At 46.0% G+C, this 20,012-nt stretch overlaps 1 protein-coding gene across 11 annotated transcripts in view; it reads right to left on the bottom strand.

The window, feature by feature from the left end:
• ST3GAL3 (ST3 beta-galactoside alpha-2,3-sialyltransferase 3) overlaps positions 1-20,012 on the bottom strand; it is a 308,813-nt gene that overhangs the window by 243,360 nt on the left and 45,441 nt on the right. Inside the window, exon 1 of one of the 11 annotated variants that reach the window (XM_077277837.1) lies at positions 16,040-16,057. The exons of 8 other annotated variants lie outside the window; for them this stretch is intronic. The gene's annotated coding sequence lies outside the window, so the exon portion shown is untranslated. Of the gene's footprint in view, positions 1-173; positions 259-16,039; positions 16,058-20,012 lie in introns of those variants that run through there. 2 more of the 11 variants (XM_077277845.1, XM_077277838.1) reach the window with 2 other exon arrangements.

Below are 20,012 nucleotides of genomic sequence, written 5' to 3'. Positions count from 1 at the left end.
ACAGATAATATAGTGATCACCAGTGACATTATACACAGGAGCTCTGTATACAGTATACAGTGTATGGTGTCAGTGTATAGGTAATACAGGGATCACTAGTGACATGATACACAGGAGCGCTGTATACAGTATATAGTGTATGGTGTCAGTGTACAGGTAACATACTGACTCACCAGTGATGTCTCTAGCTGAAGTCCTTCATCTTTGCGTTTCTTTTTAATCCAGCGCAGACCGCCATCACTTCTTTCAGCCAGGACTCGTCTCTGCATAAAATAAAACAGTTATCTAGAGCACCGCTTTCAGAGCACATTCCCCACTTTTTTTCCTTTCTTCTACACTACCCATCTGAATACAGACATTCACCCACCATTAATATATACTGTAATTGGTTATTATGCAACCCACCATTCCAAATATAAATTATAATACGCCACTGAGCCCCTTCTAGCTATACATAGCCACTTTCCCCATTTAATATATAAATTAATCAGCACCTGTACTCTTTCTCCCAATTTATTTCCAGTCACTTTATCCTCAACGATCCCACTATGCACCTCCCGCTCTAACCCTAACTCCGATTCATTATAGTTACATGCCCCTTCTGCCTCAATTCATTGTCATGTCTTCTCTCTCTCCCACCCTCTATTCATTATCAACTGCTCTTCCCCACCCTCAAAATTCATTATTTGCTCTCCCTACCTTCAATATACCATTGGCTCTCCCCACCCCCACCTACAAATCAATTGCTGTCCACCGTCCCTCACACTCACTTGATGTGCATGCAGTCCCCATCACCCTCACTTCATCATTTGCAGTCCACCTTACTTCATCATTTAGTCCCCTATCCCCCCTTCACTTCATCTGCAGTCCCCCTTACTTTATCATTTGCAGCCCCCTATCATTTCATCATGTGCAGTACCCCCTCAAACACAATTCATCATTTGCAGTCCCCATCACCCCCACTTCATCATCTGCAGTCCCCATCACCCTCACTTCATCATTTGCAGCCCCCTATCATTTCATTATGTGCAGTACCCCCTCAAACACACTTCATCATCTGCAGCCCACTATAATTTCATCATGTGCAGTGCCCCCTCAACCACACTTCATCATCTGCAGCCCCCTATCATTTCATCATGTGCAGATCCCCCTCAACCACACTTCATCATCTGCAGCCCCCTATCATTTCATCATGCGCAGTGCCCCCTCAAACACACTTCATCATCTGCAGCCCCTATCATTTCATCATGCGCAGTGCCCTCTCAAACACACTTCATCATCTGCAGCCCCCTATCATTTCATCATGCGCAGTGCCCCCTTAAACACACTCCATCATCTGCAGTCTCACTCTCCCCCCACCTCACCCATTTAAAAAAACAAAAATAAAAATGTTTTTTATACTTACCTCAGTCGTTCCCGGGGCGTCTAGTGTTTCCAGCAGTGAAGCAGCAGCTAGAATGTATGGGCTGCTGAGAGGACCTGACAGGAGCCCCTACATTCTAGCACATTCACTACTGAGACTGCTAGAATCAGAGGTGTAGCTAGGGTTTCAACTTGGGGGGGGGGCGAAACATCTGAGTGGGCCCCTAACCAGCTAACCCTGATTACAGCTACGGTTGCGCACTCTAATTGTGAATATAGGGGAACCTCAGAATATGACCCTACTGTTATTGAAAATAAATCTCTATACAAAAACGAACATTGATTTTACCGCCATATTGTGATAATATGCAACTTTGATGGTCACAATACTCCGAGTGCCCCTATAACAATGATGCTTAAGTGCCCACTTAACATTTAATAATGTCCCCTAAGTTCCCCCTTGTACTGCTCCATTATACACAGTATGGTGAGCTTAAAGCTTCCATATACACAGTATAAGGCCCCCACAGCTCCCCTATACACCGTATAATGATTCTATAACTCCCCCATACACCGTATGATGTTCCCACTTCTCCCCTATTTACACAGTATGATGTTCCCACTGCTCCCCTATTTACACAGTATGATGTTCCCACTGCTCCCCTATAGATAATGAGCCCAATGCTCCCCTATACACAGTATAATGCTGACAGAACTCCACTATAGAAAGTAGAATGCCCCCCAGAGCTCCCCTATATACAGTGTAATGGGCCAACAGCTCCCATATGCACAATATGCCTTCACAGTTTCCTATACACAGTATGATGGGCCGGCAGCTCCCGTCAAACAGTATGATGTCCCTCACAGTTCTCCTGTACACAGTATGATGGGCCCACAGCTTCCTTATACACAGTATGATGGGCCCACAGCTTCCTTATACACAGTATGATGGGCCCACAGCTCTCGTATACACAGTATGATGGGCCCGCAGCTCCCGTATACACAGTATGATGGGCCCGCAGCTCCCGTATACACAGTATGATGGGCCCACAGCTCCCGTATACACAGTATGATGGGCCCACAGCTCCCTTATACACAGTATGATGGGCCCACAGCTTCCTTATACACAGTATGATGGGCCCGCAGCTCCCGTATACACAGTATGATGGGCCCGCAGCTCCCGTATACACAGTATGATTGGCCCGCAGCTCCCTTATACACAGTGTGATGGGCCCACAGCTCCCGTATACACAGTATGATGGGCCCGCAGCTCCCGTATACATAGTATGATGGGCCCGCAGCTCCCTTATACACAGTATGATGGACCCGCAGCTCCCGTATACACAGTATGATGGACCCGCAGCTCCCGTATACACAGTATGATGGACCCGCAGCTCCCATATACACAGTAAGACAGGCCCACAGCTCCCTTATACACAGTATGATGGGCCCGCAGCTCCCGTATACACAGTATGATGGACCCCAGCTCCCTTATACAGAGTATGATGGGCCCGCAGCTCCCGTATACACAGTATGATTGACCCCCAGCTCCCTTATACACAGTATGATGGGCCCACAGCTCCCTTATACATAGTATGATGGGCCCGCAGCTCCCGTTTACATAGTATGATGGATTCACAGCTCCCGTATACACAGTATGATGGACCCCCAGCTCCCTTATACACAGTATGATAGGGCCGCAGCTCCTGTATACACAGTATGATGGGACCACAGCTCCCTTATACACAGTGTGATGGGCCTGCAGCTCCTCTATACACAGTATGATGGGACCACAGCTCCCTTATACACAGTATGATGGGCCCGCAGCTCCCTTATACACAGTATGATGGGCCCGCAGCTCCCTTATACACAGTGTGATGGGCCCGCAGCTCTCTTATACACAGTATGATGAGCCCACAGCTCCCTTATACACAGTATGATGAGCCCACAGCTTCCTTATACACAGTATGATGGGCCCGCAGCTCCTGTATACACAGTATGATGGGCCCGCAGCTCCTCTATACACAGTATGATGAGCCCACAGCTCCCTTATACACAGTATGATGGACCTGCAGCTCCCGTATACACAGCATGATGGACATTTACTCATCCTCCGGCGTATTCAGTATTTTGTGGCACTGCTGCAGTGCCGCTGCTCAAACTTGTGAGCGCAGCTTCTGACAGGCCAGAAGTGAGAAGCTATGTCACAAGCGCTCAATGTAAGACTATGAGGCTATGTGCACTTTGTTGCGGATTTACTGCGGATTTCTTGTGTTTTTTGTGCAGATTTCACCTGCGTTTTACCACCTGCGGAATCCTATACAGGAGCAGGTGTAAAATGCTGCGGAATCTGCAAATAGAACTGACATGCTACGGAAAATACAATGCAGCGTTTCCGCACCATGTGCACTGTGGATTTGGTTTTCCATAGGTTTAAATGGTACTGTAAACCAGATGGAAAACTGCTGCAGATCCGCAGCGGCCAATCCGCACCGTGTGCACTTAGCCTGAGAGTGAGAAAGAGGCCAGAACGAGGCTCCCACAGACTCACACTGATTAGTGACCTCTGCGCTGCTCCATGAAACACTGGCGCCTCGGACAGGCCACAAACTGCAGGAGACGGAGCCGAGCGGAGACAAAAACAGATGAAGACGCCAGAAGGTGAGTGTCACACAGGGGGCAGGGGACGGGGATATTCAGCACCTGGAAGTGGTGCTGTAAATGTGATGCAGCTCTTGGTTACTGTATGCGGGCTCCTTATACTAACACTCATAAAATATCCAGGTGGTACGTATCAAAGGCCCCCTACCCCCCATCTCCAGCCTCCCTGTACATATACTATCATAACATAATATTCAGCCCCCAGTGACCTGTCCCCCTCCCCCACAATACCCCCATCGTCTCACATCCACCCCTCAGTGCCCTGTCCCACCTCACCCACCTTCAGCCCCCACAACACCCCCATGGTCTCACATTCACCCCCCAGTGCCCTGTCTCCCCTCCCCCACAATACCCCCATGGGCTCACATCCACCCCCCCCAGTACCCTGTCCCCCCCACCCACTTTCAGCCCCCACAATACCCCAAGGGTCTCATAGTGACATACCTGAATTTAATAAACCTAAAATGTCCCATCCCCAGCACTTACTAATAAAGTTTGCACTGCAGGACCAGGAAGTGTCAGTGAAATGCAGAGTGTGGGCACTAGGACCCAGCGTGCCTGAGCCAATCCCAGCGTGCACAGAGTGAAGAAAGCTGCAGCCAGGAAAAGCTTCATGATCAGGTCAGACGGGCGAAACCATTCACTGCAGGGGGGAGACTGCAGCCGGCCACTGTGCTAGCAGCGTGCAGCTTGTCAGACGGGAGCAGACGTTATACTGCTCTGCTCCTATGCGGTGTTCTGGTGTTCTGCCTCGTCACAGAAGTGGCCCTGCCCTGGCTCCCCGTGGGCCCCTTCATGTGACAGGGTCCGGGGCGATGCCCCCCCCCCCACGCTACTGGCTAGAATGGATGGGCTGTAGTCAGGACCTGCAGGGAGCCCATACATTCTAGCTACTAGTGATGGGCAGTCCGGCTCTTTTTGGTGATCCTGCTCTTTCGGCTCCGCTCACTATAAAGAGCCGGCTCTTTTTTTAAATAAAACTAGATTTTACTCTGTCATCGTTCCCAGTCTTTGCCTGTAAAGTGACAGCCTCATGGTACACCTGTATAAGTATCTAGTGAAGCAGTAAAGACTGTTTTTTAGCATTGCTGTTTTTGCAGATTGTTGGCTCTTGTGAACGGAGCCCGCGCTACTCAGTTGTAGTCCTAAGGCCGGGTTCACACTGCGTTAGCAGCAGCCCGCTCAGCACATACGGTAACGGGCTGCTGTTAACGCAAGTGCCGACGTTTACATTGCGCTAGCGCAGATACAGCATCTTCTAGCTCTATCTGCACTATCAGTGACGGACCCGGAAACGCTGCAGCCCACATCTCAGGGTCCGTCACTCAATGATGGCATATCCCTAGTGCTCGCCCATTGTGGGTGGGCGCTAGTGATGCGTCCGACATTGGAGTCAATGGCGGCCGTAACGGACTACTTTACACCGCGTTTATGCCGCTGTGTAACGTAGTCCGTCTAACAGACGGCACTAACACAATGTGAACCCAGCCTAACCTGTATTACTTTGTAATATGTGCTGTTTTTTGTACACGTCCTTTCTGAATTAGTAAGTGCTGTGCTATATGTTGGTGCTGTATAAGATTGTAATTCATAAAAATAACGGCGTGCTGCAAGCACTGTGCTAAGGCTACTTTCACACTAGCGTCGGTACGGGGCCGTCGCTATGCGTCAGCCCGATGTACCGACGCACGTTGTGAAAGAAATGAACAACGAGGGCAGCGGATGCAGTTTTTCAACGCATCCGCTGCCCCATTGTAAGGTCCGGGGAGGAGGGGGCGCGGTCGAAAATGGCGGACGTGACGCACAAAAAAAGTTACATGGAACTTTTTTTGTGCCGACGGTCCACCAAAACACAACGCATCCGTCGCACGACCATACATCGCAATGCGTCGCTAATGAAAGTCTATGGAGAAAAAAAGCATCATGCAGATAATTCTGCAGGATGCGTTTTTTCTCCAAAACAATGCATTGCGACGTACACCAAACAACGCTAGTGTGAAAGTAGCCTTACACGCACACTGTATACGCACACTGTACACACACTACACACACATACACTGTATACATACACAATGTATACACTGTACACACACACTGTGCAAAGCATACGGAATAGTAAACTCAGTTTATTTCAACACAACGTGGAACAGAAATGTATAAATGCTACTATACCATGGTATCAACTTCTCCTGCTGGTGGTGCACAGCACTACAAATCCCAGCAAGTCAAACAGAATATGGCACTGCAACCCTAGTTACATACCAACTTTATTAACAGTTAAGTTACAGTAAATATGATTGAGGTAGTATTACAGATAGAACAAGTTTAAAGAGATTGTCCATGACTAACATTGATGGCCTGGCCTTAGGGTACCGTTACACTAAACGATTTACCAACGATCACGACCAGCGATACGACCTGGCCGTGATCGTTGGTAATTTGTTGTGAGGTCGCTGGGGAGCTGTCACACAGACAGCTCTCCAGCGACCAACGATGCCGAAGTCCCCGGGTAACCAGGGTAAACATCGGGTTACTAAGCGCAGGGCCGCGCTTAGTAACCCGATATTTACCCTGGTTACCATTGTAAATGTAAAAAAACCAAATACTACATACTCACATTTTGATGTCTGTCACGTCCCCCGCCGGTGGCTTCCCGCACTGACTGTGTCAGTGCCGGCCGTAAAGCACAGCACAGCGGTGACGTCACCGCTGTGCTCTGCTTTTACTTTACGGCCGGCGCTCAGTCAGTGCGGGAAGCAGACGCCGGGGGACGTGACAGATATCAGAAGGTGAGTATGTAGTGTTTGTTTTTTTTTTACATTTACAATGGTAACCAGGGTAAACATCGGGTTACTAAGCGCGGCCCTGCGCTTAGAACCCGATGTTTACCCTGGTTACAAGCGAACACATCGCTGGATCGGTGTCACACACAACGATCCAGCGATGACAGCGGGAGATCCAGCGACGAAAGAAAGTTCCAAACGATCTGCTATGACGTACGATTCTCAGCAGGATCCCTGATCGCTGCTGCGTGTCAGACACAGCGATATCGTATGGATATCGCTGGAACGTCACGGATCGTGCTGTCGTAGCGATCAAAGTGCCACTGTGGGACGGTACCCTTACTGTAGGTGATCAATGTGGCGAGACGCTGCAGAGAAGCGAGTGCAGCCCCAGCCTCCTGTGATGCCACGTGTGAGACCACCTCAAATGAAACCGTGCACTCTGAACTACGCAAAACAAATCCCCCAAACTATACAAACTATACGGTGGAATTGCTTCCCCACCTTCATTTTACCTCACTGTGAACTTTTTTTTTCCTGGTTTTTCAGGACATTATATGGTAAAATGGGCTCATTCAGAACTAAAACTTGTCCTGCAAAAAAAGAAACACAAAACCCCAAGCCCTTAGGCTATGTTCACATGATGCGGTTTTCGCTGCGGATCCGCAGCGGATTTGCAGCTGCGGATCCGTAGACGTTTTCCATGCAGGGTACAGTACAATGTTACCCTATGGAAAACGAAATCCGCTGTGCCCACTATCCTTTTTTCGGCTTGAAAATCAGCGTGGATTTTCAGCGGAAAAAAAGAAGTAGCATGTCAATTCTTTCTGCGGATTCCGCAGCGGGTTTCCACCTGCACCAATAGGAAAATGCAGGTGGAAACCCGCAGTGGAATCCGCAGTAGAAAAAGGACTGAAAACCGCAGTGAAAACCACCGCAGGTTTTGCACTGCGGTTTTCACAAATCAGGACCTGAAAAATCCGCAGCGAAAAAAGGATCGTGTGAACAAGCCCTTACAAAGGCTCCTGAAAGGTGTGGCAGAAAAAGAACAATAGCTGCAACATGAAGGGGTTAATCACCATGATTTGCAGATATTTTGGGTGCATTAAAAAGGTTGCAAAAGTGTAAAGACAAGAAGAGCTGCAGAGTGTCAGATAATTGGAGATGGCACAGAACTGCAGCCGTTGTTAGAGGGAGCTGATACTAACAGCATGGCCACCTCTCCAGCACAAGCCTGGCCTGATGGGAGGCTACAGGCTGCACAGCTGCGGTACCTGTGTGAGGTGAATGCCCGGGTGCTGAGGGGAACAATACAGCGACACTTCAACCCGGCTGTGCCTTCCTGGGGACTGATTCTGTGATCACATCACTGGACTCACAGGCATTTCTTTACACTCCACAACTCACATCTCCCTCTCTCCTGTCTGCTCCTCCCACATGAGTCACAGTCACACTCACTGAGCTCGCTGAATCTGATAGGCTGCAGGCGCCAGACAAGAAAAAAAAAAAAAAAAAAAAAAGATTCGGTTCAGTCACGCTGCAGAGCCGGCTCCCATCGTTCACAGCAGGGAGCCGGCTCTTTGTGTCGGCTCGTTCACGCATGACACATCACTACTAGCTACAGCCGAGCAGGAGCTGTGCAGCCGACTAGGTAAGACGGCTGTACACAGCTCCAAGAAGGCTCCCGGGCCCCAGCACCGACATGTGCGCCGCAGTGCACAGTATTTTAGTGCACGATGGGGCCCGATCAGTAGAAGCACAACAGTGGGGCCCCGGATCTGCGGGCCCCTCTGTGCACTGCTGCTGACCGGGCCCCATACAGCAGTAATGGCTGTCATGCCCTGATGGCGGCCCTGCTGCCGTCACACTAGCAGTATTTGGTCAGTATTTTACATCAGTATTTGTAAGCCAAAACCAGGAGAGGAACAATTAGAGAAAAAGTATAATAGAAACATATGCACCACTTCTGCATTTATCATCCACTCCTGGTTTTGGCTTACAAATACTGATGGAAAATACTAACCAAATACTGATAGTGTGACAGCAGCCTTAGGGTATGTGCACACGTTGCGGATTTCTTGCAGAAATTTCCTGAAGAAAACCGGAAATTTTCTGCAAGAAATCCGCATTTTTGTTTTTGCATTTTTTTCCCGTTTTTTTCGCGTTTTTTTTAGCATTCTGCAAGCGTAATTAGCTTGCAGAATGCTAAAGTTTTCCAAGCGATCTGTAGCATCGCTTGGAAAACTGACTGACAGGTTGGTCACACTTGTCAAACATACTGTTTGACAAGTGTGACCAACTTTTTACTATAGATGCAGCTTATGCAGCATCTATAGTAAAAGATAGAATGTTTAAAAAAATGCTTATACTCACCCAGACATCTCCTCACCGGCGTCCGTTCCTCTTCCTATAGCTGGTGTGTGCGCACAGGACCTTCCATGACGTCACGGTCACGTGAGCGGTCACATGACCGCTCACGACCAATCACAGGACAGTGACGTCATCGGCAGGTCTTTCACCACACATCAGCTACAGGAACCGAACCGACAGCGTGCAGTGGAGGCGGGAAGACATCGAGGGTGAGTATAGGACTATTTTTTATTTTAATTCTTATTTTTTGACCACTTATATGGTGCCCAGTGCGTGGAGGAGAGTCTCCTCTCCTCCACCCTGGGTACCAACCGCACATAATCTGCTTACTTCCCGCATGGTGTGCACAGCCCCGTGCGGGAAGTAAGCAGATCAATGCATTCCTAGGTGTGCGGAATCCCCTGCAATTCCGCATTTTAATTAACATGTTGCTTTTTTTTCCGCGATGCGATTTTTTCGCGGAAAAAAAGGCTACATTTGCACAAAAAATGCGGAATACACTGAAAATAATAGGAGGCATATGTAAGCGTTTTTTTCGCGTTTTTATCACGTTTTTATAGCGAAAAAACCGCAAAAAATACTTAACGTGTGCACATGGCCTAAGGGTTTGTTACAATTGTATCCAGTCTTGACAGCGGCACAAACTTCTCCCTGATCGTTTGATACAATGTATTAATGCAGGTGACAAGGATCAGTCAGGAGTTCTGCTTGTTTAGTTCAATGAGGATTAACAAATAATAAGGAAATTCATAAAAGGAGGTTTAATCTGATGAGGAAACGTTCAAGATAAACACATCTCAGGCGTCGGCTGCAGCAAATATGACATGTGGGCAGCGGCAGATATTATGCGTGGGCAGCGGCAAATATTACACGCGGGTAGCGGCAGATATTACGCGTGGGCAGCAGCAGATATCACGTCTGGGCAGCGGCAGATATTACGCGTGGGTCACGACAGATATTACTCACGGGTAGCGGCAGATATTACGCATGGGCAGCGGCAGATATCACGTCTGGGCGACGGCAGATATTACGTCTGGGCAGCGGCATATATTACGTCTGGGCAGCAACAGATATTACACGTGGGAAGCAGCAGATATTACGTCTGGGCAGCTAGCAGATATTACGCGTGGGCAGTGACAGATATTACATCTGGGCAGCGATAGATATTACGTCTGGGCAGCTGGCAGATATTACGCATGGGCAGCGACAGGTATTACGCGTGGGAAGCAGCAGATATTACGTCTGGGCAGGGGCAGATATTACGCATGGGCAGTGGCAGATATTACGCGTGGGCACCGGCAGATATTACGTCTGGGCAGCTGTTCTCTTTAGTTTTATTCAGTTTTTGATAAATAATTAAAACACCAAAGACCATAAACCTGTCTCGTCCTTGTGCTGCAGCTTGTGGCTCGCTTTCCTCACCCCTTTCAATCACATACATGCTCGGCATCCATCTTGAACCCGTCTCATAAACTGGCAAAAGGCTGAAAGGAACCTGAGAGTAGGACTCCCGGGGATTGGTCTTGATGTAATTACAGGCTGGATCTCTATTAAACCTCCGCGTCTTTATCTTTCATATTAATTACTGCGGTTCACCAGTGGAGTAAAACATTAGTCGTTTCAGCTCTGCAGACGTGGTGTACAGGGAGGATTAGGATACAACTTCTGCAGAGATGATGAGAAACCCCACAATTCTCACCCAGAATGGTTATGAGACCAATGGACCGGAAAATTCTCCTTCTCGAACTCTGACATATTCTGTTTCTGGGAACAACAAGCTGCTGCACTTACTAAGTATGCGCACCCGTGACATGCATCTCAAAAACATCTCTAGAATTCAACTTTTTTTTTTACCGTTCATTCTGGAAAAATGCTTACCATTGCTCTTATTCATTCTCACCTGGACTATTGCAACTCTCTACTTACCTGTCTCCCTCTCACTAAACTCTCCCCTCTCCAATCCGTCAGCAGCCAGGATCATATTCCTCGCCAACCGCTACACCGATGCCTCCACCCTGTGCCAGCCATTGCACTGGTTGCCCATCTGTTACAAAATGCAATACAAACTTATCACTCTAACCCACAAAGCCCTCCACAGTTCTGCACTGCCCTCATCTCCATCTACCACCCTACCCTTGTCCTCAGTCCCTAGGACTAACAGTCTCAATAATCCGAAATCCCACTGTAGTCTCAAAAGACTTTTCATGTGCTGCATCAATTCTCCGGAATGCACTACCCAGGACAATTCGATTAATTCACAAATTAGAACTATTCCAGTTTTTCCCTTCCAAAATGTTTGTCCAAATCTGGTCCCTTGTAGCATCTGCTCACACCCTGCATGCACTTAATAGCCCTCTGTCTGTACTTGTACACACACTGACCGGTTCATGCAGCGTTATGTGAACACCCTATTTATTACATTGATGGCTGGACCGTACAATACCAGCACTTCTTACCATTTACCTTTCATGCCCCCCTATTTCCTCATATATTGTAAGCTTGCGACCAGCGGGACCCCCACTCCTCTTGGCATCTGTTTAGTTATGTGTTACTCTGTAATGTCTTTATTGTCTGTACAAGTTCCCTCTAAATTGGAAAGAGCTGTGGAATATGTTGACACTTTAGAAATAAAAAACTATTATTATTGGAAAAATTATAATATGTTCTCCTTTTAACTGAAGCCGGTCACACACTAGCTAGCCGTCCGCCAAACACTCATTCGGACGACAGCTATCTCTCGCAACGCCCCTGTACAAGGTTAGGACATGTATAGAATAGGAGGCAGAGGCGAGATTCAGTGATCCCTCCAACCCCCCCCCCCTCCCCACTCCACCAAAAAAAAGTGGCAACAAAATAATCTACGACTTCACAGGGAGGACAGCCATTTTAAATCTGGAGCAAATTCCATCAAAAACTCTGCCATTAAAATATTCAGATCCCTTTAAGTATTGTAAGTATTACCAGTACTTGTGCAAATCATTTTTGAGCTGAATAATTAATTAGAACAACAGGAAGTAATTAAAGGGGTTCCCAAATTAAGCCCCTCCTGTATAGGAATATATTCACACGTTGCGTTCTTGCAGCGTTTTGTTTTATTTGCTGCTTTTTTTATGCAAATTAAAAGCTGCTTTTTACAGTTCCAGCAAAATCTCTGAGATTACAGAAAGCTCATGATGTTTTTTTTTTCCTTGAATGAGTTGGAAAACTGCGGCGTTTTCTAAATATGCACAGAGAATTTAATCATACAAAGCAATAAATAAGTGGAAAAACGCCGGAAAAACGCCACCATGTGTTTTCTGCTGACTTTATGGTGAAGAAAACTAATTTATTAAACATATTCTGTAGACAAAAGACCCATATAATCAACAGCAAAACCTGCTTTGGAAAGTGTCACCTTTACTGCCAAGAGAGCAGGTTGTGCCTGCAGAAACAAACAAAGACACAACCTGTGAACATAGCCTTAGGGTACTGTCACACAGTACCATTTCCATCGCTACGACGGTACGATTCGTGACGTTCTAGCGATATCGTTACGATATCGCAGTGTCTGACACGCAGCAGCGATCAGGGACCCTGCTGAGAATCGTACGTCGTAGCAGATCGTTTGGAACTTTCTTTCGTCGCTTGATCACCCGCTGACATCGCTGGATCGTTGTGTGTGACAGCGATCCAGCGATGTGTTTGCTTGTAACCAGGGTAAACATCGGGTAACTAAGCGCAGGGCCGCGCTTAGTAACCCGATGTTTACCGTGGTTACCAGCGTAAAAGTAAAAAAAAACAAACCGTACATACTCACCATCTGCTGCCCGTCAGGTCCCTTGCCGTCTGCTTTCCACTCTGACTGTCTGCCGGCCGGAAAGTGAGAGCAGATCACAGCGGTGACGTCGCCGCTGCGCTCTGCTCTCACTGTACGGCCGGATCTCAGTCAGAGCAGGAAGCGGACGGCAAGAGACCTGACGGGCAGCAGATGGTGAGTATGTACGGTTGTTTTTTTTTACTTTTACGCTGGTAACCAGGGTAAACATCGGGTTACTAAGCGCGGCCCTGCGCTTAGTTACCCGATGTTTACCCTGGTTACCCGGGGACTTCGGCATCGCTCCAGCGCCGTGATTGCAACGTGTGACCGCAGTCTACGACGCTGGAGCGATAATCATACGATCGCTGCGACGTCACGGATCGTGCCGTCGTAGCGATCAAAATGGTACTGTGTGACAGTACCCTTAGTCTGCCAGGTCTGACTGTTACATACTGTATGTGTCCATTGACTTCAATGTACAGGGCTCCAAAACATCCTAATGTCAGCTGAACTCGGAGTGTTCTTGTTCATTGACAGCAAAAAATATCTTAAAATTGGTGAAAGAACACAAAGATCTCAATCTATCCGTGCTGCTTTTTCATTTTTTTTTAGTAATTTCTTCCCTTTTTTAGAGGCTTTAGCATTTGCGCCTTATTCTGTACATTTTACGCCACCTTTTAAATTGTCTCACTTTTTATTTTTCCTCAACAACTTGATATATTCAGATGTTTTAGGCCAGGGGTGGGGATCATGCGGGCCCTGGACAGTTTCACGGGAACCACAGTGCTTGGGCCAAGAGCCGCATTTTGCCGAACCTTTGAAACCCTCTTGCACTGACAGCACGCGCATGCACTGTTCTCTACTGAACACTGTGCACGCATGTATTGATGGAGTAATTTCTGATGGCCAGTGACAGCGTCAGAGCGTACCTTACAGGCAGAGTTAGTGCGCGATGCGCTCAGGTCCCATGGATGAAGACAGAAGCAACAGCCCCAATGTCTCCTGTGATGTGTGCTCCAGCCCCAATGTCTCCTGTGATGTGTGCTCCAGCCCCAATGTCTCCTGTGATGTGTGCTCCAGCCCCAATGTCTCCTGTGATGTGTGCTCCAGCCCCAATGTGTCCTGTGATGTGTGCTCCAGCCCCAATGTCTCCTGTGATGTGTGCTCCAGCCCCAATGTGTCCTGTGATGTGTGCTCCAGCCCCAATGTGTCCTGTGATGTGCTCCAGCCCTAATGTCTCCTGTGATGTGTGCTCCAGCCCTAATGTCTCCTGTGATGTGCTCCAGCCCCAATGTGTCCTGTGATGTGCTCCAGCCCCAATGTCTCCTGTGATGTGCTCCAGCCCCAATGTCTCCTGTGATGTGCTCCAGCCCCAATGTATCCTGCGATGTGCTCCGGCCCCAATGTATCCTGCGATGTGCTCCGGCCCCAATGTCTCCTGTGATGTGCCCCAGGCCCAATGTCTCCTTTAATGTACTCCAGGCCCAATGTCTCCTGTGATGTGCTCCAGGCCCAATGTCTCCTTTAATGTACTCCAGCCCAAGCCCCAATGTCTCCTGTGATGTGCTAAAGCCCTAATGTTTCCTTTGAATGATGTATATGCTCCATCCCCAATGTCTTCTTTGAAGTATATGCTCCAGATCCACCATCTCTTGTGAGATGTATATGCTCCTTCCCTTACATCTCCTATGTGATGTATGTTCTCCACTTCCATCGTCACCTGTGTGATATATATGCTGCAACCTCAGCATCTCGCATATGTTGTTTATGCTGCAATGTCCCCTAGGTGAAGTACTGTATATGCAGCAGCCCCAGCATCTCCTATGTGATGAATGTTTCAGACCCAGCATCTCTTATGTGATGTATATAGCAGTCTCAGTGTCTGCTATGTGATGTATATAGCAGTCTCAGCGTCTCCTATGTGGTGTATATAGCAGTCTCAGCGTCTCCTATGTGATGTATATAGCAGTCTCAGCTCTGATTTATATACAGCAGATCGCCCACTGTTTAACTTCTATAAATGTAACAAAAGCTGTAATGATTTTTGTACGGCCCCAGAAAAATGGTATAAATATCCCAATGGCCCCTGGCAGAAAACAAAAATTCCCCACTACTGTTTTAAACAGATTCATGAAATGCTAATTTTACTAAATGTCGCTTTTTTTTAAACTTTGCAAGTTAAACCTCCAGGTTCGCCTTGGATTCAAGTTTCTGCAAGAGTTTTTAATTCAGTGCAATTTTGAAACTTTTTAAAAGTTATAACAAAAATAAATACCCTTTTTTCCACACTAAATTAACGAACCATTTTGAAGACTTTGGTGCAAAAAAACGTCAGCAAACGCCAGAAGACAAAAAAAAAAAAAGAAAAATGACTTCAGTAAAACCACAAATTATGTTATATTAGAAAGTTGTCAAATTTTTCATTTCTAAACCTCATAATTAAATGACGTAAGAACAATCTAATACACAACCTTCTTCTGCTATAAAGAAGTAAAAGTAATTATGAACGATACATCTCCTATCCTGATACTACTCAGTTTAATATATTATTTTATATATATATATATATATATATATATATATATATATATATATATACTGTATATAAAATAAAATATGATATAATATAATATTATTAGTCATTCTGAACTGTAGAAAAGCAGAACGACAACATCTATAATGGCAGCTATATTTGCTGCACCCGACTAATAATAGATAAAATTAAGAAACAGATGAAAAGAATGTACAACCTTTGGATGAAACGTTTTCCCAATGCAATCACAGAATATTTGTTTCTTTTAAGTTAATCCAACCAGTTACATTTATGCTACAAATATTAGGAAAAGAGGAACAAGCTGTGAGCTGCAGCCATTACCTGTGGGTTGCGGTGAAGTCTGTACGATCTTCCAATGCACCGCCTCTCGTCATCGTACAGGTAAAGTCTAAACAATCGATGGAATAAAACGAATTCCAGCGCCCCTGTCCTCCACCCTCCAAAAATCCCCCCAAACATTTACATATAAGTATCTGTCTGCAAGTAACAGCTGCTATGTAGAAAGCAGATTACCTCCTAACCGTAGACACCGTGTACACACTCGCGTCCTCAGCCACCGCTGCGGGACTCACACCAGGCACCAGAATTATTACATCTATATTTGCTTAGAAGGTGCAGATGATTACTTAGCACACAGAACGTCACCTCTGAATTATACATTGCTATAATGCTACACTAATTATAACACACCAGACACAGCGCTCTCGCTCCATAATAAAATGGGCACCGTAAACATTAATGTATAGTCGCTGAAGAGGAGAATTATTTTTATTTCCAATAACGAAGAAATTTGGACATAAAAAAAGTGAAGAACAAGAAAGTCAATTCTGATCTGTGTTGAAGATCGTTTTGTAATTTGTCAGGTGAGACATAGAGAGTCTCCTCTATTTTAAGCTCAATTCTAAATCACCCCCGATCTACTGTCTCCTTCCCCATTACCGTAGAGATTGTCAGCTCCCGAGGGCAGGATCCTCAGCCCCCCTGTACCAGCCTGTCAATGTTAGTTTGTTTATTGTCACTTATATATGTATTTTGTATTTAAACTCCCTGGACATGTATCAATGGTGCTTTACAAATAAATATAAATTGTTATAATGGGCCTCACTATTTCCACAGTAAAGTCACATACACAGAAAACTAATGTTGGCTGAAACCACTGATATGAACAGTTTAGACAGTCTAATGTCTATGTAAGGATGATGAGAATCAATGGTTGTGGATGATGATGGAAGATGATCAGGATGGGAACCAGTGATGGGGGATAATGATGGAAGACAATCAAGATGGGAACAAGTGATGGGGATAATGATGGAAGACGATCAGAATGGGAACCAGTGGTGGAGGATAATGATAGTAGACAATCAGGATGGGAAACAAGTGATGGGAGATAATGATGGAAGACGATCAGAATGGGAACCAGTGGTGGAGGATAATGATAGTAGACAATCAGGATGGGAACAAGTGATGGGGATAATGATGGAAGACAATCAGGATGGAACAAGTGATGGGGATAATGATGGAAGACAATCAGGATGGGAACAAGTGATGGGGATAATGATGGAGGACAATCAGGATGGGAACAAGTGATGGGGATAATGATGGAAGACGATCACAATGGGAACCAGTGGTGGAGGATAATGATAGTAGACAATCAGGATGGGAAACAAGTGATGGGGATAATGATGGAAGACAATCAGGATGGGAACAAGTGATGGGGGATAATGATGGAAGACAATCAGGATGGGAACAAGTGATGGGGATAATGATGGAGGACAATCAGGATGGGAACAAGTGATGGGGATAATGACGGAAGACAATCAGGATGGGAACAAGTGATGGGGATAATGATGGAAGACAATCAGGATGGGAACAAGTGATGGGGATAATGATGGAGGACAATCAGGATGGGAACAAGTGATGGGGATAATGATGGAGGACAATCAGGATGGGAACAAGTGATGGGGATAATAATGGAGGACAATCAGGATGGGAATCAGTGGTGGAGGACAATGATGGAAGACGATCCGAATGGGAACCAGTGGTGGAGGACAATGATGGAGGACAATCAGGATGGGAACCAGTGGTGGAGGACAATGATGGAGGACAATCAGAATGGGAACAAGTGATGGGGATAATGATGGAAGACAATCAGGATGGGAATCAGTGGTGGAGGACAATGATGGAAGACGATCAGAATTGGAACCAGTGGTGGAGGATAATGATGGAAGACAATCAGGATGGGAACCAGTGGTGGAGGACAATGATGGAAGACATTCAGGATGGGAACCAATCAGGATGGGAACCAGTGGTGGAGGAAAATGATGGAAGATGATCAGGATGGGAACCAGTGGTTGAGGACAACGATGAAAGACAGTTAGGATGGGAACCAGTGGTAAAGGACAATGATGGAAGACAATCAGGATGGGAACCAGTGGTGGAGGACAATTATGGAAGATGATCAGGATGGGAACCAGTAGTGGAGGACAATGATGATGAGATCCATTGGAGGACAGTCAGGAAGATCAAAAACATATACTACATGGACCAAAGTATTGGTGCATCTAAACATTACACCCACTGGAGCCTTTATGACCTTCCATTCTGTATCTATAGATATTAATATGGAGTTGGTCCCTTTACAGCTATACCAGTTACCGCTTTTCTGGGAAGAATATCTACAAGATTTGGAGTTTGTCCATGTGATTTTTTACTCAGTCATTCAGAAAAGCATTTGTGAGATCAGACTTTGATTAGATTGGTTAGATGAGAGGGTCGGGCTCCCAATCACAGTTTTGCTCATATCAATAGGTGTCCAATGGGGTTCAGTGTGGGACAATCAAGTTCTTCCACACTAAACTTACCCAGATATGGACATCGCTTTGTCTACTGGTGGAACGGTCATGCGAGAACAGAAAAGTCCCTTCTCCAAACTCCCACAAAGTTGGAAGCATACAATTGTCCAAAAATGTCTTCATATGCAGAAGTATTAAAGGAGTTTTCCAATCTTACAACAGTGGACCGCAACCGATCAGCCAGTAGTAAGTACAGTAAGTAGCCGAGACACCAGCTCACTGTTGCCCGGGAAGTGATCACAATGGATGATCAGGGTATATGGAGCATTGCTGATAATGTACAGGGACACGGGATAGTCAGTGTCTTCCTACCTGCCTAGGTTTTGTCTTCCATCAATGACATTGGGATGTTTGCGGAGTGGTTCCATAAATGCCCGAAAGCTGCCGAAAATTCCCATCGCACCGCTGTAGCTAGACACCTGCTCACCATATGTCTTATATAAGGCAAGGACATTTGTCATATCTTTAAGATGTAATGTAAAGCAAACATTGCCACACATGAGGCCACAGATGGCTTCGTTGTCACATCTTTATTGCCCTGTGAACGGCTGCATCTCAGCGACTCATCGCTCTATTTATCTTCTTCTGTGTAGGTATATATCAATATATATTTATTTGTATATTTTTTTTTTTAATTACTACATTGCATATATATAGCGGGAGGCTCAGTTCTGATGTGAAAGATTACCCAGGTGCAAAAACATGGAATAGGAGCAAATCCTCCACCCCTCAGTGGGTCTATGAGCCTCCATTAATAAAGAGTCCTGTGATAAAATTATGGCTGCCTTCCTATGACTCCATTTAAATGTTCTAGTCAGAGGTTATAATGCCTTCTTGTACGTCTCAGAAAATAGAGGTGCTTCACATTCTCTCTTTGTAAGTTATATAGACACAGATAGTACTGTCTCCCTGTCTTTCTTTGTAAATTTAAACAGATAGTACTGCCTCCCAGCTTCTCCTTACTATAGATGTAGTCACAGATAGTACTGCCTCCCAGCTTCTCCTTACTATAGATGTAGTCACAGATAGTACTGCCTCCCAGCTTCTCCTTACAATAGATGTAGTCACAGATAGTACTGCCTCCCAGCTTCTCCTTACAATAGCATAACAATTATTATTTTTTCTCAGCAGTAAAAGATTTGAACTTGTTTTCACGAAAAATTATCTTAAAAAGACTGCATTATCAACCGTCATCTTCTCACGGCGTAATGGATCCAGTGGAAATGGAGGCACTAGAAAATTTGGAGGCACTAGAGCGAGAGTCTAATTTGGATGTGGTAAGTACCTCTCCACCCTCTATAGCTGCCAGATGCACCACTTTTCCCCCCCTGTCACTATGTCCACAGGTGGAAATATTCACCAAATTGGTGAAGGAAGATTTCAAAAAAATCAGTAACTATAAAAAAAAGGATAATCTTAAGGTGGAACAGAGACTGGCATTAGAGGAGATTAAAAAATGGGATGATGTTGTCATAAAACCAGCTGACAAGGGGGGAAACGTCGTCATCTGGCCAGTGGAGAGGTACGAACGGGAAGCTTTCAGACAATTGCGAAATAAAGACACATATACACAGTTACCGCAAAACCCCATGCAGAAATTCCAGGCACAGCTACGAAATATCGTGGAAATAGCG

This window comes from Ranitomeya variabilis, chromosome 8 (assembly GCF_051348905.1).
Source record: "Ranitomeya variabilis isolate aRanVar5 chromosome 8, aRanVar5.hap1, whole genome shotgun sequence".
NCBI lineage: Eukaryota > Metazoa > Chordata > Amphibia > Anura > Dendrobatidae > Ranitomeya > Ranitomeya variabilis.
This window is presented reverse-complemented; position numbering and strand designations above follow the sequence as displayed.